This window comes from Rhinolophus sinicus, linkage group LG01 (assembly GCF_036562045.2).
Source record: "Rhinolophus sinicus isolate RSC01 linkage group LG01, ASM3656204v1, whole genome shotgun sequence".
In the NCBI taxonomy this organism is placed as follows: Eukaryota; Metazoa; Chordata; class Mammalia; order Chiroptera; family Rhinolophidae; genus Rhinolophus; species Rhinolophus sinicus.
Window position 1 is genome coordinate 179,349,490 of NC_133751.1, and position 19,053 is coordinate 179,368,542.

General features: G+C 40.8%; 1 long non-coding RNA gene across 1 annotated transcript in view; it reads left to right on the plus strand.

The window, feature by feature from the left end:
* Window positions 1-18,775, plus strand: part of LOC109455121 (aldehyde oxidase 4) — a 119,266-nt gene extending 100,491 nt beyond the window's left edge. Inside the window, exons 26-38 of the long non-coding RNA XR_012495729.1 lie at window positions 1,843-1,976; window positions 3,219-3,306; window positions 3,624-3,710; window positions 3,896-4,087; window positions 6,283-6,378; window positions 7,527-7,655; window positions 9,981-10,055; window positions 10,944-10,996; window positions 11,449-11,563; window positions 11,744-11,809; window positions 14,184-14,369; window positions 16,236-16,403; window positions 18,525-18,775. This is a non-coding gene — a long non-coding RNA (aldehyde oxidase 4). The remainder of the gene's footprint in view (window positions 1-1,842; window positions 1,977-3,218; window positions 3,307-3,623; window positions 3,711-3,895; window positions 4,088-6,282; window positions 6,379-7,526; window positions 7,656-9,980; window positions 10,056-10,943; window positions 10,997-11,448; window positions 11,564-11,743; window positions 11,810-14,183; window positions 14,370-16,235; window positions 16,404-18,524) is intronic.
* The last annotated feature ends 278 nt before the right edge of the window (window positions 18,776-19,053 follow it).

Here is a 19,053-nt window from a genome sequence, read left to right on the forward strand (position 1 = left end):
CTCCCCCAATCTATTACCTCTCTGACATCGTATATGGCTGGTACAGTTTCATTGACTGTTCCCTATGCTGTACTCTATATCCCGTGAATTGCTTTTTGGTACGAATGTTGTATTGGTGGTACACCAATTCATGTATTGTTGGTACACGTATATTTAAATTTCTCTTTGTGGTTCATTTGTGTTGCTTCTCTATATGAATGTTTTCGTGTATTGGTTGTGCATATGTAAAGCGATTGCATTTCCAAGACATTTCAGCCCGGCACAGTAGCATGTGAGTTACAGTCCTGTTCCAGTGGTTGGGATGTAAGGCATTGCCATCCCCAGGCAAGTAAAGAAAATCCTCTGACATTCCTTTCTTCTGAAATGTGGAGTTGTAGGTCCTAGAAGAGTACCAGACACAGGGGAATACTTAAAAACTTATACTGGGAGGAGGCGTAATGACAGCATCACTGCGGGAAAAGCTGGGGCTTCCTGGTGGAGCACAGTGAGTTGGTACCTTACGGTCCTAAGACAGTGGACAGGTTTGATGGGAGGATGAAGCTACCAGCTGCCATTCAAGGCAAAATGAAAGGGTAGGGGACTGATGTCGATCTGGGATTTGGCTGCGGCCTCCACAGTTGCAAGTTTTGAAGTGGACAAAGGAGTGAGGCGATATGGGCTTTGTCCCCAAGCAGCTACATGGTCTTCTACTAGTCATTGGGCAGCAATATCTTTTTCTGTAAATTGAAGAAGGTGACAAATATCACCTCTGAGGTCTCTTTTAGTAGACAGTATCTGGCTCTGGGCTCCAAAGGGATAACGTGTATGTGTCAATGTCATCCTTGCTGTCTACCATCAATACCTCTTAGGGTACAACCAGTCAGCTCCATGACAGAAGGCATTTCCCAGGGGTAACTAGGACACTGGGTACTCATAGCCCACAGGAACCTGAGGCAGTATCAAAAGCAGGCCCAGTAAGGATTTGAATAGACATTTCTCCAACGGTCTGTGAATGACTAATATGCACATGAAAAGATGTCCAGCATCATTAGTCACTAGGGAAATGCAAATCAAAACTACAAAAATACCACTCCATCTACACTAGAATATATAATCAAATGACAGACAATAACTAGTGTTGGCAAGGATGTGGAGAAACTAGAACTGCCATACATTGGTGATGGGGATGAAAAATGGCACAGTCACTTTGGAAAACAGTTTGACATTTCTCAGGATGTTAAAAATAGAGTGACCACATAACCCAGCAATCCCATGACTAGGTATCTATCTACCCAAGAGAAATGAAAACATCTGACCACACAAAAACTTCTACACAAGTGCTCATAGCAGCACTGTTCACAATATCCAAAATTGGGAACAATGCAAATGTTCATCAACTAATAAATGGGTTGTTTAGAAACTGATAATGCTATACAATGGAATATTATTCAGCCATTAAAAAATGGAGTACTGATATATGCTACAACATAGATGAACTTTGAAAACACAATGCTGAGTGAAAGAAGCCAGTCACAAAAGACCACATATGGTATTATTCACTTACATAAAATGTTTAGAACAGGCTAATCGATAGGAAAGCAGATTAGTGGTTGCCTCGTAGTGAGGGTGTTAGGGGGAGTTGAGGTTGGGAGAGATTAGGAGTGACTGCTTAACAGATCTAAGGTTTCTTTGAGGATGCTTAAAACGTTCTAAAATTAGATTGTGATGAGGGTTGTGTCGTTCTGTAAATGTTGTATTTGTTGAATTACTGAATTTCTTTTGTTAAGCAGAGGGGAAGTACATGAGTGAAGAAATATACTATTAAATTGCACTTATGTGGCTTCGGGGACTTACCTCTTGCAGGAATTTGTGGCTACAGCACTAAACGTCCCAAGAAGTAGAATCGCCTGCCACATGAGACGAGCTGGAGGAGCATTTGGGGGGAAAGTAACCAAGCCCGCATTGCTAGCTGCTATCACTGCTGTGGCCGCCAACAAGTAAGAGTCGCAGCAACAGCTATTGATGTCAGAAGTCCTAGCAGGGCAGATGCCACCCACACCCTTCCAGCCTTGCATCCCAGCTTTCATTCCATAGGCCATAGCCTTTCATTTTCAAAGGATATGTATGGTCAGCATGTGGGTGAAATGACATTGGACCTGGAGCCAGAGGATCTGTGTTCAAGTCCTGCTCTCCCCACTCGTTCACAAGGTCACGTTAGCAAGTCGCCTCAGTTTCCTCACCCGTAAAGTGGGGAAAATAATATCTACCTGTTTCACAAGAAAGCTGTGTGGAATGAATGCAATCGTTGTAAATTTTGACTCATTGCACAGACATAACTATGTATTACTTTTTCGTGAACTGCATTGACTTTCACTCTTTAAAATGCTTGTTTTAAATCATTAGAATAAATCAAGCATGAGATGGCTGAGTGGAGGGATGGTCAAAGCCCCAAACTTACAAGGGACACGTTTGGTCATGAAATACACCAGAGTCTGCTGGTGCCTGGGAATGTTCATTTAGTCTCTGTATCATCCGGATGTAATAACCAGACACAAGAATAGCCATGACTTTTGTGAACCTGTACATACCAAAGTTCATTAAGAATGTTCAGGAAAAACTTAACTTATCCCAGTCTATAGCTGCAAAAAGAAAACTGTGAATATCTTAGTTGTGTGGTACTTCCAACGATAAAAGAACATTGTCCTAAAGTACAGGTGTGTAGTTACTGGAAGCATTCCCTTAGAAGCCAGAGGAGTCTTTAATGGGTACTTTAAGAAAGGGAGTCTGAATGCAGGGGGTTAAGCTGGATGGGGCATTGGTTTGCAAACCTTTCAGCCTCAACATTCCCCTTATGGAAAGTATTTAATGCCCCCTTGAATACCCAAATTGATAAACTGATAATAATATAACCTGATACACATAATTGCAAAATATTCATACAATGCCTTAATGTAATGTAAAAAAACAAATAAAAGGAAGGTAACTTATAACCAAATAATGTATCATTTCAATAATTAAATTCTCAGATATGACTAAACTAGAATGATAATAGTAATAGGTTTTTGTTTGTTTCTTTGTTTTTATATTTTAATGCCCTCACAGCAACCACTATTGGTTTAAGTTATGTTACTGCCCCCATTGAAAGCCACTAACCTAGATTATCTCCAGACGCCTTTCATCATCTCTATGTTTCTACAACTTTATGAAGCATCCAGCATATTAACAGTCGTTTCCTATAGGACTGGCCGCCCAATCCGGTTTATTCTAGAGCGTGGTGATGACATGCTGATAACTGCTGGCCGTCACCCACTCCTCGGAAAATACAAAGTGAGTGAAAGCAAAATTTTCAGGAACCTACCTAAAACACTGTTCAGTGATACCTAGCCAATAGTAAAGACAATTACTAACTTCCACACCAATCGAAAGGGATATTTGGATGCTACCTAAAACTAATCAGAACTTGCTGTTGGAATCATGGTCAACTTAGTCACCATCTTCAGTATTCCTCTGGTGACTGTCACATCAATTATGTGCAGAAGTTGGGTGAGGATTGGGAACTGTGATCAGACGTGTTTGTGTACAACATGGTCAGCTTTTAAAGGATGGTTAAAAAAATTGTTTTTACTTATTATATCACTTTTCAGATTGGATTCATGAACAATGGTGTGATCAAATCTGCTGATGTTGAATATTATATCAATGGTGGATGCACTCCTGATGAATCTGAGTTGGTAAATGAGAAATACACCTTTCTGTAGGTTATCTCTTAGCTGTATGTGCCACCCTTTATCTGCAGGAATATTTGTCTTATAAATTAGATAGATTCTGTGAAAGATTCAAGTTAGAGATAAAATGTGAATAAGTGGTTTTGAATATTTGATAAATAAGAAGTTTTGTTTTGTTTGCTTTAATTCAGGTGATAGAGCTCATTGTGCTGAAATCTGAAAATGCATATTATATTCCTAATTTCCGGTGCCGGGGCAGGGCTTGCAAAACCAATTTGCCATCCAACACTGCCTTTCGAGGATTTGGCTTTCCCCAGAGTACAGTGGTAGTTGAAGCTTATATAACTGCTGTGGCATCTCAGTGCAACTTATCACCTGAAGAGGTAAGTAATCAGTCAGAACCCCCTAACAAAATTCTGACATCATTTGGTTCAAATGTATACGGAGCACCTACGTATAGCCTTATATCAGCTTCTAAGTAGATTTAAAGAAATAAAATATATTATCTATCAGTTAGCTTTTGCTGGGTAACAAGTCAATCATAAAATTTAGTGTATTAAAACAACAAATAGTATTTCTTCTGATGCTTTAAGTCAGCTGCTGGGTAGCTCTTCTGCTCTGGGTGATAATTGTTGGTAACATTACATAGATTTCAAGTGTACAATTATATAAAACATTATCTATATCTTACATTGTGTGTTCACCATCCAGAGTCAGTTCTCTTTCTATCATCATATATTAGACACCATTTACCCTTTCCTAGAACCCCTCGCCCCCCCTTACCCCTTGTAACACTTGAACTATTGTCTACATTTATGTGTTTTGGTTTCTTCATTTGTTTGTCCTGTTCTTTTATTGTTTTCAGTTTTGTATACCACACATCAGTGAAATCATATGGTTCTCTATTTTTTCTGACTTATTTCGCTGAGCATTATAATCTCAAGATCCATCCATGTTGTCATAAATGGTACTATTTCATCTTTTCTTGCCACCGAATAGTGGTCCATTGTGTATATATACCACAACTTCTTTATCCATTCATCTATTGGAGGACATTTCGGTTGTTTCCATGTCTTGGCCACTGTAAATAAAGCTGCAACGAACACTGGAGCACACATGCCTTTATGGATAAACGTTTTCAGATTTCTTTGGGTAGATACCCAGGAGAGGGATTTCTGGGTCATATGGCAATTCTATTCTTCATTTTTTGAGGAACCTCCACACTGCTTTCCATAGCGGCTACACCAGTCTGCATTCCCACCAACAGTGTATGAGGGTTCCTTTTTCTCCACAGCCTCTCCAACACTTGTAACTATTTGTCTTGTTGATGATAGCCATTCTGACTGGGGTGAGGTGATATCTCATTGTGGTTTTTATTGGCATTTCTCTGATGATTAGTGATGTTGGGCATTTTTTCATATGTCTATTGGCCATTTGTATGTCCTCTTTGGAGAAATATCCCTTCAGGTCCTCTGCCCATTTTTCAACTGGGTTGTTTGTTTTTTGTTGTTGTTGAGTTGTATGAGTTCCTTGTATATTTTGGATATTAGCCCCTTATCAGATGCATTGTTTGCAAAAATCTTTGCCTCTTTAGTTTGGTTGCCTCTTTATTTTGTCGATGGTTTCTTTTGCTCTGCAGAAGCTTTTAAGTTTGATATAGTCTCATTCATTTATTTTAGCTTTTGCTTCCCTTGCCTTTGGAGTCAAATTCATAAAATGTTCGTTGAACCCGAGGTCCATAAGTTTAATACCTATGTTTTCTTTTATGCAGTTTATTGTTTCAGATCTTAAGCTTAGGTCTTTGATCCATTTTGAATTACTTTTGATACATGGTGACAGATAGCAGTCCAGTTTCATTCTTTTGCACATGGCTTTCCACTTCTTGCAGCACCATTTATTGAAGAGGCTGTCTTTCCTCCATTGTATGTTTTTGGCTTCCTTGTCAAAAATTATCTCTCCATATATATGTGGTTTTTTTCTGAGTTCTCAATTCTATTCCATTGGTCTGTGTCTGTTTTTCTACCAATTCCATGCTATTTTGATTATTGTTTCCCTGTGGTACAAGCTAACGTCAGGGAGTGTGATACCTCCAGCATTGTTCTTTTTTCCTAGGATTGCTGTGGCTCTTTGGGGTCTTTTGTATTCCATACAAATCTGATGATGTTTTTTCTGTTTCTTTAAAAAATGCCATTGTGAAAGTTGTGCCTGGAAATTTACTCATACAGGTTCCACTTACTTTAAAATTAATCTTTACGTGCAGGGAGGAAAGAATAATAAAATATTGTACAGGTTGGTGCTTTGGAGAGGCAGCTCCAAGGCAACCACACAAGTCCTCCAGGTGGGCAGGAGATGGTGGGAGTAGAGACAAGCCACCATTCACAAACCTACAGTGCTGGTTTTCAAGTCTGGGGGATATTGAAAGCAATTGTCTATGGCCAACCATAGCTTTCTTCTCCAATAAAAACAATGAGAGATTGGCTCAATGAAGCAAAACCATTCCCTTGCAGCCTCAGCTAAACTCACAGCAACATTTGGCCACATCAGTTTCCAAACTGGTATTATAATTATTCCCCACCAGGCTGCCGCTCTAGTCCACATCTATCTCGATGGTTCTGTCTTGGTGATTCATGGTGGCTGTGAATTTGGACAAGGCCTCTACACCAAAATGATACAGGTGAGATAAGTACCCATTTTCTCTATGGTGGAAGACTAGCCCTGTATAATCACTTTACCAGCTTTTTTCTGTTGAGCAGGAGAAATACTGTCACACTAAATGCACAGGTCAATTATAAGACTCATTTTGATATCAGGCACACAAGACTGCAGGGGGCTGATGGAAGTGGGGGCGTTCAAATTGAGGAAATATGTTATATTGTTCTTTCTGCATACTAAAGAACCAAGTCCATAGGTCCTCTGAAACATATGATTCAAATTTTCAAAATAAAATACTTTTCAGCTTTATGGCAACTGCTCAAAGCACTATGGTATTAATTCACATCTTCATTCAAAATGAAAACATTGAATAGGATGAGAAATTATGTCCTTAGAATTCAGTCTCCTTAGGAACTCCACGTGATTGGCTGTTATGTGTGCTAATTCACAGAAGTCGTTGAAAGAGCAAGAGATTGTTTGCAGTAGGAAATTTTCTCTTCTAATATTAAATAAGAATTTGTTGAATATGAAATTTGAATAAAAATGTGGGTAGATGGGGGCAAAGTTTTTCTCTCAATGAGAAATATAGAGAAGACATGTTCTTTAAGGAAATAATACTATTTAATAGTGTGTTTGGAATTAGGAAATCACAAAAATCCACAGGGCCTTCTTTGAACAGATCTGGCTTCTTTACAACAAAACCCTTATGCCTACAAAATGTCGCATGAAGGAAACATAATCTGCTAAATGTCTATACACCGCAGAAGAAGATGAAGGCTAAACAATGAGACTGTATGTATCTTCTAGCTTGAAGGGACTTCAAAGTTGCCTGTATGTATATCATACTATACTAGATGTCTCAGAGTGACATACTGCCACGTGGCTTCTATGAAACTGGTGAAAGCGCAAAAAGATTCTTCTATGAAAGCACAAGAAGATGCTTTAGTTGGCAACATAGCTGTAGAAAGCAATGTATCTTTTACAGTGCCATTTAAAATCTTCAAACTTATAATCTACATGTAAGATCCAAGATGCTATCTTAAATGTTTGTTCCTATAAGACAGCCAAGTTTCATACTCAGTTAAAAAAATAATTTTAAAGTTTTCGATTGGAGAGTAAGGGAGGCTTAGAGTCAGTGAAATAAATAATGTTTTTCTCTGCTTCTTGCAGGTGGCTAGTCGAGAACTGAACATCCCCTCATCGTATATACACCAGTATGAAACGAGCACAATCACAGTCCCCAATGCTCTCTTCACAGCGGCGTCAATGGGGACAGACATCAACGGAAAGGCCGTGCAGGTGACTTTTCTCCCATTTCTCAGTCACCCAGGGACAATGCTGGAAGGATCCTTGTCCAGCCCCTTCTTTTATGGAAGCTGAAACTGAGGCCAGGAGAGGTCAAGTGGCTAGTTCTAGGTCACTGAGCTAATTACTGGCAGAGCAGAGACTCCAAAAGTTTGGAGCTCCCTCTGTGGCCTTCTTCTGCCCTCCCCTTGCATAAAATCTACCTATAATTTTTCTAATCACTCTAAGATGACTAAAAATCCCTTGATCACTTTTACTTGCAGAAAATATCCCATTTCAATAATTGAAGTGTGCAGTTCGAAATTCCAAAATGCACTTCAAATTGCAGTGTCTCTGCTACTTCCCTGCTTGGACCTTCAGGTGGAAAGCAGGTGGAGTGGCTTCTCTCCATCCCTCACTGTACTTTGTCCCCTCTCCCCACCCAGATTCCTAGCCAACATTTCATTAATAAATAATAAATCATTAAATAATGAGAGAGAGAGGAAAGAAGGGAGGGAGGGAGGGAGGGAGGGAGGGAGGGAGGGAGGGAGGGAGGGAGGGAGGGAGAAAAGAGAAACTGAAACAGTGACAGGTGTTATGAATCAAAATAAAGAAAGTTAGGAAAACAGAAAGTGCAAGAATTGGAGCTGCCCTCTTAGGCAGCAGGGAAACCAGGCCAGGCACTGACTGGTCATCCGTGAGCCTGGTCCTGAATGCAGCAAGGAAAGAAGCCATGTCGGTGCTTGGGAGCAGAGGGAGCTCGCTTACTGTGCTTAAGGAGCTGCAGGCAAGTGAGGGTAGCTGGAGCAGAAAGAGCAAAGGGGAGTGAGGTGGGAGAAGAGCTAAGACAGATAGCTGGGGGTGAGGTTGGGGTGTAAATGCTCATTGTTGAAGCTGGGTAAAGCATTTAAGGGGGAATTGTACTATCCTCTCTACCTTTGTGTATTTTGAAATTTTCTATAATGCAAAGGAAACTGGACAAATTAGTATCTGGCATTTGGAGCTTCAATAGGGGGAGGCGACCCTACCAAGGAATGTAAGGTGAGAGAATTCACCACACAAAGAAAGCAGTTCAGGACATCACAAAAGAATTACAAATGTTCTCTGCAATACCTCACTTTCTTAAAGGAAAACTTACCTCAGGAGAGTGTCAGACTGTTGTGTGTAAAGCTGTGCACAGGAGTATTGTGGTCAGGGCACGATAAGGGGAAGAACATCTGATATTTGGACAGGCAGGAACTGTGCTACTTGGGTTTGCCTTGGACGTGGCCCTCTTTTGGAAGGCGTCCATTTGTAATGGGGTCAGTGATTGAAAACTGAATGTACCAGCAAAGATCGATTTATGAACACTGGGATCTCGCTAATGCATGAGAAGCCAGAGACCATAACCCAAAGAGGGGATGACAGAACAGAAGGAACAGAGATGAAGAGAGGGCATGAGGTGCGTTCTAAGGCTGCGATAAATAAGTCAGGGCACACATATAAACAGATTTGTATTTGAATTCAGAGAGGAAGCCAAGCTGGGGCCCACGGACACCCAGGGGTTGGCAGCTATAATCTCAGGGGATCAAGATGTCACAGCAATAATTGAAATTGAAATTTAATTGAATTTTCCATTTCAATTAAAACAAGCACCTTTTGCATCATCAGCATGACGTTTTATAAGTGGAGTACTGCCATGAAATCTCTTTGCCTACATTTGGGACCAAGAAGTATATTTTGTATCAAGGCAACAAGGGCAAGACTTTATACGTGAATGATGTTGTCTTGAAGAGCAGATGATAGCAAGGTATAAATGCCAATGAAAATTGAATAGCAGTTTAAATAAGAAGAGTGGAGAGAAAATTGATCCATTAGCTTACACGCCATAGGCACGGTGAACTCCAAAGTATGAATGCCACAGCAGTCAAGACATCTTCTGTATTCCAGGCAGCAGTTTAGCTCCAGAAAACATGAATGACGATTAATGTTGTTATTTTGGTTTTTATTGATATATAGATTGGTCTACACACTTTGCCATTTTTGTTTTGGCTTTATCGCTATTAAAGAGCTATAACTCTAAGAAGACTCAACCTAGATTTATGTCAGCATGTACTTAAACCACATTACAATAAACATAATTTTAACACTGCAGGGTCCACAGGAATACTTGCTTCTTTCCAAGGTGTTCCATGTTTTACTCAAGTATAAGAAAACCTGCCTTGAAGACTAGGAAGCAGGTTCTTCAATGGAACATCAAATTGATTGACATTTGACATTTGAATTGATTTTTAGCTATTTAGCATGTTGCTATTCCCCGTGGCTTTTATATCCTATGCCATTTGAAATATTTATTTTTAGAATGCCTGCCAAATTCTCATGGCCCGTCTTCAACCAATCATCAGGAAAAACCCTCAGGGAAGATGGGAGGACTGGGTGAGTGTTCCCCTCATCATCCCCACCAGGAAAAGGCAAGTACATCCTGTTGGGTACATGCCCCAAGCGCATGGGCTGGCTGGTGGTGTCCATTCAGGAAACGAAGTATTTATTAACATGCACTTCTGCTTTTCCAGAAGAGTGAAAGCGATGTCGGTGTCCATTGACACTTGCCTTTATCTCAGAGCCTAATTTCTCACAGAGCCTGGTAACAGCATTGGCTCGAAAGTAAAAACATACTGGCCTTGCTGCCCCAGCTCTGTCACAAGTTCCTGTGGGATGAGTTCCTCCTCCGTGTCTCAGAGCCTTGGTGTTCTCACCAGAGCAATGGAGATAATAGCAGTCCTAATAGCAAAAGATTACTCTATTTTCAATAATTATTCCAATTATCACTAGTATTGTTATTCCCAGCCCTACCCAGTTTGCTCCAGCAGGAAAGCTGACACATTATATCTACTGAGACAGCCAATCGGATTCTTTGGGAAAAAGCCGGTTAAAAAGGTACACGTACATATATGCACACACATACATATGTATACATATATGTGTGTATATGTGTATATACATATACATCTTCCTGTGTACGTGGCTATGCACATAAGTACATGAATATGGCCTAGCCCCCTCCCTAATTTAAAAAGCCGAAAAGGGTGAAAAAATAATAACCTTTACACTGTGCTACTCCAAAAACTAGAGGATCCCAGAGCACAGCTAGCAGCTGCCTTTAAGCACCTCCCTTGAAAAGCAAGACCTATGGCTTTTACAAGGTGTATTGTGCTCGAGATGAATGTGGCTGCAGTGAGCAAACAAGAGGAGGCAAGCTCAGCGTGGAATTTTTCATTACTTTTCCTAAACTTATATTTCTTTGTAACCAATCATGCCTTCCAGATTGAAAAAGCCTTCGAAGAATCCATCAGCCTGTCAACGACTGGATATTTCAAGTAAAGGACGTTTTCACCTTGGTTTAGATCATACTTGGGCAGAGATGGTGGGCACTCATCAATCTGAACAGTGCCTGGAGCGCACTGCGGCGCTGCTGTGCCCGGTGTGAAACCTTCAGTCATGGGTCCTGGGGGTGGGGATGGAGATCCGGGGTTGGAGGGGCCAGGGACTCCTGGGTCCACAGCTGTTTACCAACCAGGAGGGACACACATCTGACCCATCCCAGTAACTGTATGCTGCAGAGTAGGGCTCAGACACTAATGGACCTTCTCCCCGTGTCCACAGTGGTACTCTTGCCTCTCTGATCACCACAGTCCCCCTCACAGAAGGGGAGACAGGCCTTCACCCAGTGGGTAGGAGCTCTGTTCATCCCCAGGACCCAGAGCACCACAGGTGATCAGACCACTGGTGGGGAAGTGCCTTTTGTTTCACTCCTGATTTCTCTTCTCAGAGGCTACCAGACAAATATGGACTGGGAGAAGGAGGAAGGTCATGCTTTTCCGTATTTTATTTACGGAGTTGCCTGTTCTGAGGTTGAAGTCGACTGTCTGACCGGGGCTCACAAGGTAAAGAGCAACATTGGTGTTCACCTTCTTCATAGTTGAACATGAACATGGATGCATTTTCTATGCTGTGAACAATAACCGCCCTGATCCTGCCGGTGGAAGATCCAGGGACAGGTAGTAAAGATCTATTTTAAATCAATAATATTAACATTTTCCATGATGTATTTTCTCTTGGCACAGCTCCTTAGGACTGACATCTTCATGGATGCTGCTTTCAGCATAAATCCAGCCGTGGACATTGGGCAGGTGCGTGATACCCGACCACCCCAAAGGGACTTTCGGTCAATTCCATTCAGAATATTATTTCCCAGAGTTCTCCAAATGGCATTTATACCTGGTGCAAGTGTTCTGCAATATGTATTATATTACACACACAAAAAAAATAGATTAAAAATCAGAAGAAAATTCAAGAAAAAGTAAACAATGGTTGTCTTTGCGTGGCAGCTATATGTGTGTTATCCTGCTTTATAATTCTCCATGACTTCTAGTTAATTAATGTACAATTAATTAACATTTATAATTAGTTACATTACATGAATACATAATAAAATTACATTAGTATTCAAATTTATATTGAATTCAATATTTAGAGAAATATAAGGGAAAAAGAAATACTTAAACACAATTTTTCCCCTTTGCTGAATTTTTGACTTTTTATCTCACAGATAAATGAAATTCATGCATCCAAAGCCTTTTTTTTAAGAGTGAAATCGTTTTTCTTGTTTATTTTGTTTTTTTAATTGGGGAATATTGGGGAACAGTGTGTTTCTCCAGAGCCCTAAGCTCCAAGTTGTGTCTTTCAGTCTAGTTGCGAAGGGCACATCTCACTGGCCCATATCAGAATCAAACCGGCAACACTGTTTTTCAGAGCTCGTGCTCTAACCAACTGAGAGAACTCCCCTCCCACCCACAGGCTTTTTAAACTTTAAGTTACAATCTTTCCAGCTATTGGTGTAGCTTTGCTTTTTTTTTTTTTTTCTAGCCTTGTTACTCAAAGTGGGGCTAACAGACCAGCTGCATCACCTCACCCCAGACCTGCCCACCAGCTCCCAGGTGAAGTGAGGCAGCTGGTCCACAGCCTAGACCTCAGTAGCTGGACAGGTTGAGCAGCTTGGCATTAACCCTGACAGACTTGTGGTAGTTTCGTCTACCAACAGCTACCCACCCTCCTAAATCCTAAGAGATTGGTTTACCTAGATTGGCCGTTGGGTTTTCTGAGGAAAAATTTAACTGTCCCCTTAGTGTTCCTCAAAATGTGGTCCTCAGACTCTGCAACAAAAGCACCTATAGTGTTTATTGGAAATGTGGATTCCTATGCCCACCCAGGCGCAGACTTCTCCATCATAACTTTGCTAAACTGGGACTTGTAATCTGCCCATTTAATCCGTACCTGAAACTCATCTTAAGTCTGTAAAGTTTGAGAACCAAAGCTAGCCTCAGGCCTCAACTCCCTTTCCGCTTCCTATCTCCTCCTCCCAGCTTGTTCCTGCCTCTTTATTGCTTAAGCAAAGGCAAAAATATAGATGTTATGATAGGGAAAACACTATGTTGGTCCCATTGGAAAAGGAAAGAAAACCAGAAGTGTGTTAGACTGGAACTCTTGGACTTCAGTCTTTCCTTTAGGGGCAAGCATTTGGAAAGACCCACATGCAGCATCTAAGTTTGTTTACAAATCAATAAAATGCAAACTGTGACTTTCCTTCAATTTGTTTAACCTCAAGGCAGACAACCCCTTTAAATAGGACCTTAAGCCTTTTTCTCTAAGATCATAATAGCTTGCAATTAAAACTCAACATGGCTTTTAACAAAAAAATATTTAATTTAATAGAAATATTTCTTCCAACCCACCTTGTTTAACATTGATCTACTCTCCATGGTAATTTATAAAAGGAAGTTAACAAATCCAAATATTATAATAAATAGTGTCTTGATTCCATTTATTCTAGTTCCAGTTTCTTTAATGTTAGCTTCTTTTTTATCTAATTCAACAGAAGTTTATTGAGAATTTATGTACCAGGCACCATGCTAAGTACACGATACAAGAAGGCCAGGACTCAGTATACTTATAAATTAGTGAGAGAGAGAGAGTGAAGCAAGAGCAAAAGTGAGAGAGTTGAGCAAGGAAAATTCCCTCTGAGTGCCACCCTGATGGGGGAATGGGTTCAAATGCAGTGAGCCCGGAAGAAGCAGTTTCTAAATCCATCCAGGAGATGGTGGCAGGATTCCAAAGGCTCCAAAGAGGCAGTTATGCTTCAGCTGGAAACTTGGAGGGTGAATAGGAGTTTACCAGGTGGACAAGCTGAGCTGGGGAGCAGTGAAGAGAGTCAGGGACAACTGCCTTTACAAAGACTTGGAGGTCAGAAGGAATCTGGTGAGCTTGGAGGGTTCCCTGGAATTTGACAAGTGTCAGGTCCCTGGAATGCGGGATAGCTGGGCAAGAAGAGCTAGGAATGAGGCCATGCAGGATGGCAGGCACCAGATCCTGAAGGACCTTTTGTAAAGTCTGTCATAGAGCTTTCCCAAATGGCTCACTATTGCTCAGAGCGCCATGTGCAGTCCCATGGGAGTATTTATCCAATCAATATCTTTTGCTTATAAACTGGGAAAATTTTGTCTGTAGGTTGAAGGAGGATTTATTCAAGGCATGGGATTATATACCACAGAAGAACTGAAATATTCCCCAGAAGGTGTGCTTTATTCTCGGGGTACAAATGACTACAAAATCCCCGCTGTCGCTGAAATACCAGAAGAGTTCTATGTCACTTTGGTGCATTCCCAAAACCCCATAGCCATCTACTCATCCAAGGTAAGAACTTGAGATCTCTCTATTCGTTTGCTAGGGCTGCCATAACAAAATATTTGACTGGATGAACTGAAAAACAGAGGTACTTTTTCTCACAGTTCTGGAGGCTGGAAGTCCAAGATCAAGGTTTGATTTCTTCTGAGGCCTCCCTTTAGCTTGCAGATAGCCACCCTCCCACTGTGTCCTCACGTAATCATCTTTCTGTGTGTGTACATGTCTGATGTCACTCTCTCTGTGTCCTAATTTCCTTTTCTTATAAGCAACCCCAAAGACCTCATTTTAACTTCATTGTCTCTTTAAAGACCTTATCTCCAGGTATGGTCATGTACTGGGGTACTGTGGTTTAGGACTTCAGCACATGAATTGGAGGGGTGCTTAGTTGAGCCCATAATCCTTCAAGAAGTAATGAAACAGTCTCCTGAATTTGCTTACTCCTTGGAATTGTAGATCCCAAAGGGAGATGGGAAAAGAAAAACAAACTCATGACAAAGTGGTGCTCACTGACGTTCAGAAACCCAAATAGAATCTTCACTCTTGAGAGATATCATGAAACTAATTTAAATCAAACAAGGTGGTTAAAGGAGGAGTCAAACATCTTGATTCATTAGGCTAAGTGCCACCATGAGATAAAACTGAAGTTTTAGGCAAATTTCACCAGCCCAGAGTTTTCTTTTGTGCACCCTTTCCACATGTCCTCCAGACTCAATTCTTCCTTTCTCACACCCTTCCCAAGTCAGCATGGGCTTTCAAACAAGTTTCTCCCTGACCATTGATTTTCTCTGAGGTTTTAATAGACACTGATACAAGAGGTGTTGACCCATGTTCCCTGTAGCCAAGGGGGGTCTCACTGGCCCATATAGACTTAAGGGAAAGGTTCTCGAATGCAAGTACACAAAAACACAACTTCTCCAAAGTAAGTGCTATTCTGAGCCCATATCTGGCCGTACAGATGGCATCTTTAACCTCAGGTTTACAGGGAATTCTCCCTCTTTCTCAGGAGTAGGTCAAAGTTGGAAGGAAGGTCAGACTTCCTGTATGAAAGGCCTCTATCTCCACTTGTGCACCAGACTTTGGCCAGGGACATCTCTAACGACTATCCTGACTGACCCTGCCTCTTGAGGTCTAGCCACCTTCATGCTGGTTCTGCTCCAAATAGGGCACAAGACATCCCTTCCTCCTCACCTCAGAGGAAACCACTTCTTTCACCAGCTCCCCCTGTCCTTCCACATCTGCTTCAGAGTAAAAACCACAGCCTGGGGTAGTCTTTATTTACTTAGGGTACTTTGTCCCATTTCTCTTCTAAAGCCCTGGACATAGACCAAAGACCAGACGACTTTGAAGAAAGAAAGAAGAAAAATCAGTACGAGAATTATTCAGAATACAATGCCCCCACACTTTTAATTCAAAAGCATCCAACCCACACCAGGGAAGTGAGCACATGTGAAAAGTCAGCAGTCCAGAGGCAACCATCTCACTGTCTTTCAAGCTCAGCTACAAAGATTGTGGTTTTGTTGCGGTCTTCGATTAAACACAAATGGTCTGAAACCAAAGTTGGAGTACCCTACAGGGCACCAAGGGCTTTGGTCTTCTTGACCTGGGTGGAGGAACAGGAGTTTTTAGTTGCCCTGCTACCCTGATGTCCTGGGGCATTTTCATGGGCTACCCTGAGGAGGACCCCACACACAAATCGTCATGAGGGGAATCAATTCTGGCAAGTCAGACACACTCCACTCTGAGGGCAATAAAGTCAGAAGAGGTGAGTGAGTGAGTGTGTGTGTGTGTGTGCGCGCGCGCGCATGTGTGTGTGTGAATACAAATTAGTGCTAAAACAACCATGCATTTCTGATGGCCTTTTGCACTCCTTCTCAGGGACTGGGTGAGGCTGGAATGTTCTTGGGATCCTCCGTGTTCTTTGCCATACAAGATGCAGTGACTGCTGCCCGAAGAGAAAGAGGGTTGACCACGACCTTCACCCTGAATAGCCCAGCAACTCCTGAGTTGATTAGAATGAATTGCATGGATCAGTTTACGGAGATGGTAAGGGTCGTGAGGAGAGGCTCCTGTTGTAATCTTTCAGGTTCTTGGCGTAAATTTGGTAACCATGACAAACTTTACAGGGCAGGTTCATCTCTTCCAATGAAAATTCTCATTTTTCCTCCACTTGCTTCTACTATATGCTTCAAAGCAACTGCAAAGTGAGTGAACCTCTCTAAATGATGGTTTCATTGTTTCTGACCCCAAAGAAAAACACACCCAATTCAGTCAGTGCTAATAGCAAATGGAAATAGTAGGTTATTTCTTTAAACATTTGGTTGAAATGCAGTTGATGTGATATTTTAATTACCTCAATAACCAAATTAGATTAAATAGAGATCTGATCTGGTCAATTATTTGTAAAGTATCTGTTAAGCAAATTAATAAAAATAACTTAAAATATCAAGTCACTGGGTACACATTAATAGAATATAGTTCCATTTTCCAGCTGCTAAAAACATATCTGGAACTATCATCAGAGACTATTCCTGTATTCAGCTGCTTACTGCAGCCCTAAATGAGTTGCTGGCATAAAATTAGATTGTACTTTATGCCTTTGAAATTATAGGGCCTCCAAATAAGATGCATCTTATTCCAAACATAAGAAGTTTATGAGAAGTTTATCACCACCAAACCAGTATTACAAGGACTCTTAGAGGGACTTCTTTAAGATGGGAGGGGAATTAAGGATGGGTGAAAGGGGAAGGGACTAAGAAGAACAAATTGGGTGTTACACAGTTGTCATGGGGATGTAGGTTATAGCATAAGGAATATAGTCAACAATATAGTAATAAGTAGGCATGGTGCCAGATAGGTACTAGATTGATCAGGGTGATAGATGGGAATGGGGTTGGGGTCAGGGTGAAAAAGGTGAAGATATTAAGTAATACAAATTGATAGTTAATACAGTAGGGGGAATACAATCAACAATGTTGTAAAGATCAGGTAAGGTACCAGACGGGCACTGGACTTATCAGGGGCATCACATCATAGACTGTGTAGATGCCTGACAAATGCGCTATAGACCTGAAGCTGAAGTAGAATAGTATTGAATGTCGACTGTAAATATGCAGGTATATATAGTCACAGGCTGTGGAGTACAGCATAGGGAAGACAGTCAATGGCATTGGAACAGTTCTATACGATGTCAGAGGAGGAGTAGCTTGGGGGTGGGTTATCACTTTATGAGGGGTTTAAATGTCTAACTATTACATTGCTTTGTACACCTGAAACTAATAAAATAATAGTAATAATAATAATAGGGACAATAAATCAATCCAAAAAAATGATGTTTATGAGAATAAGGAGATTTATGACTCAAGAACTAAAAGAAACATGAAAATTATGATTTTGATAAGGATAAAGTGGACATTGATTTGTTCTTTTTTAACAATACAATTTTTCTTAAATACAATTTTTCTCATATAACAGCATTTTTTTTTAAACAAGACACAAATTTATTTTTCAGAAACAGAAAAAAGTTCTGGAGCCCAAAGCAGTCCGATAATGCCATCAGGGATGTAGGTTGCTTCCCTGTTCCTGTTCCACTTTCCTCAGAGTGTGGCTTTCATCTCACGATTACAAGATGCTGGCTGCACTGCTGATGTCATGACTGTGTTCCAGGCAGGAGAAAGGGATAGAGGCCAAAGGCCCCACGGGCACACCAGCAGAATTCAGACCCCTTTTGTTTTTTAACAGCTGTGAATTTCAGAAGCTTTTATTTTGTTGCGATGATTAAACAGATTTTCTTCCTTGACCTGTTTATTAAGGTTTTTGTTTTGTTTTTTCATTTTTTCAATTACAGCTGACATTCAATATTATATTAGTTTTAGGTGTACAGCATAGTGGTTAGACGTTTATATAAATTACGGAGTGCTCTCCCCAATAAGTCTAGTTCCCACCTGATACCTTACATAGTTATTACAATATTATTGACTATATTCCCTATACTGTACTGTACACCCCCATGACTATGTCGTACTTCATAATCCCTTCCCCTTTTTCACCCATCCTCCCTGGCAACCATCAGTTGGTCCTCTGTGTCTGTGAGTCTGTTTCTGTTTTGTTTGTTCACCATAACAATGTGTCATTAGTAACCATCTTCCTTCTGTTGATCTTTTTCAGATACCCAGAGATGATCCTTCAACATTTACACCTTGGTCCATCCGTGTGTCTTAATCCTACATTTTCCTTAGAAAATGAAAGAGTTCGTGATTGACCTTAACATTTTCAAACCAGAGCAAAATATAAGTTGGCTCCCAATTGTCAAGGGTAATTTTTGCATGTTTTAATTATTCTCTGTAGTTTAGGTCACTGCATGATTATGTTTTAGGATGCAAATTTTCACCAAAATCTATAATAAAGGGTCAAAATTACTTTTACTTGCATTATCCTGAAGATCTACAACATCATGGGGGTTTGTCTCAGTCCATTTAGGACTAAAACATAATACCATAGACTAGGTGGCTTATAAAAAACAAACATTTATTTCTCACAATTCTGGAGGCTAGGAGGTCCAAGATCTAGGTACCAGCAGATTTGGCGTCTGGTGAGCACAGACTGCTATCTTCCTACTGTGTCCTTATTTGGTGGAAGGGGAAAGGGCGCTCTCTGAGGTCTCTTATAAGGGCACTAGTTCCAAATAGGAAGGCTC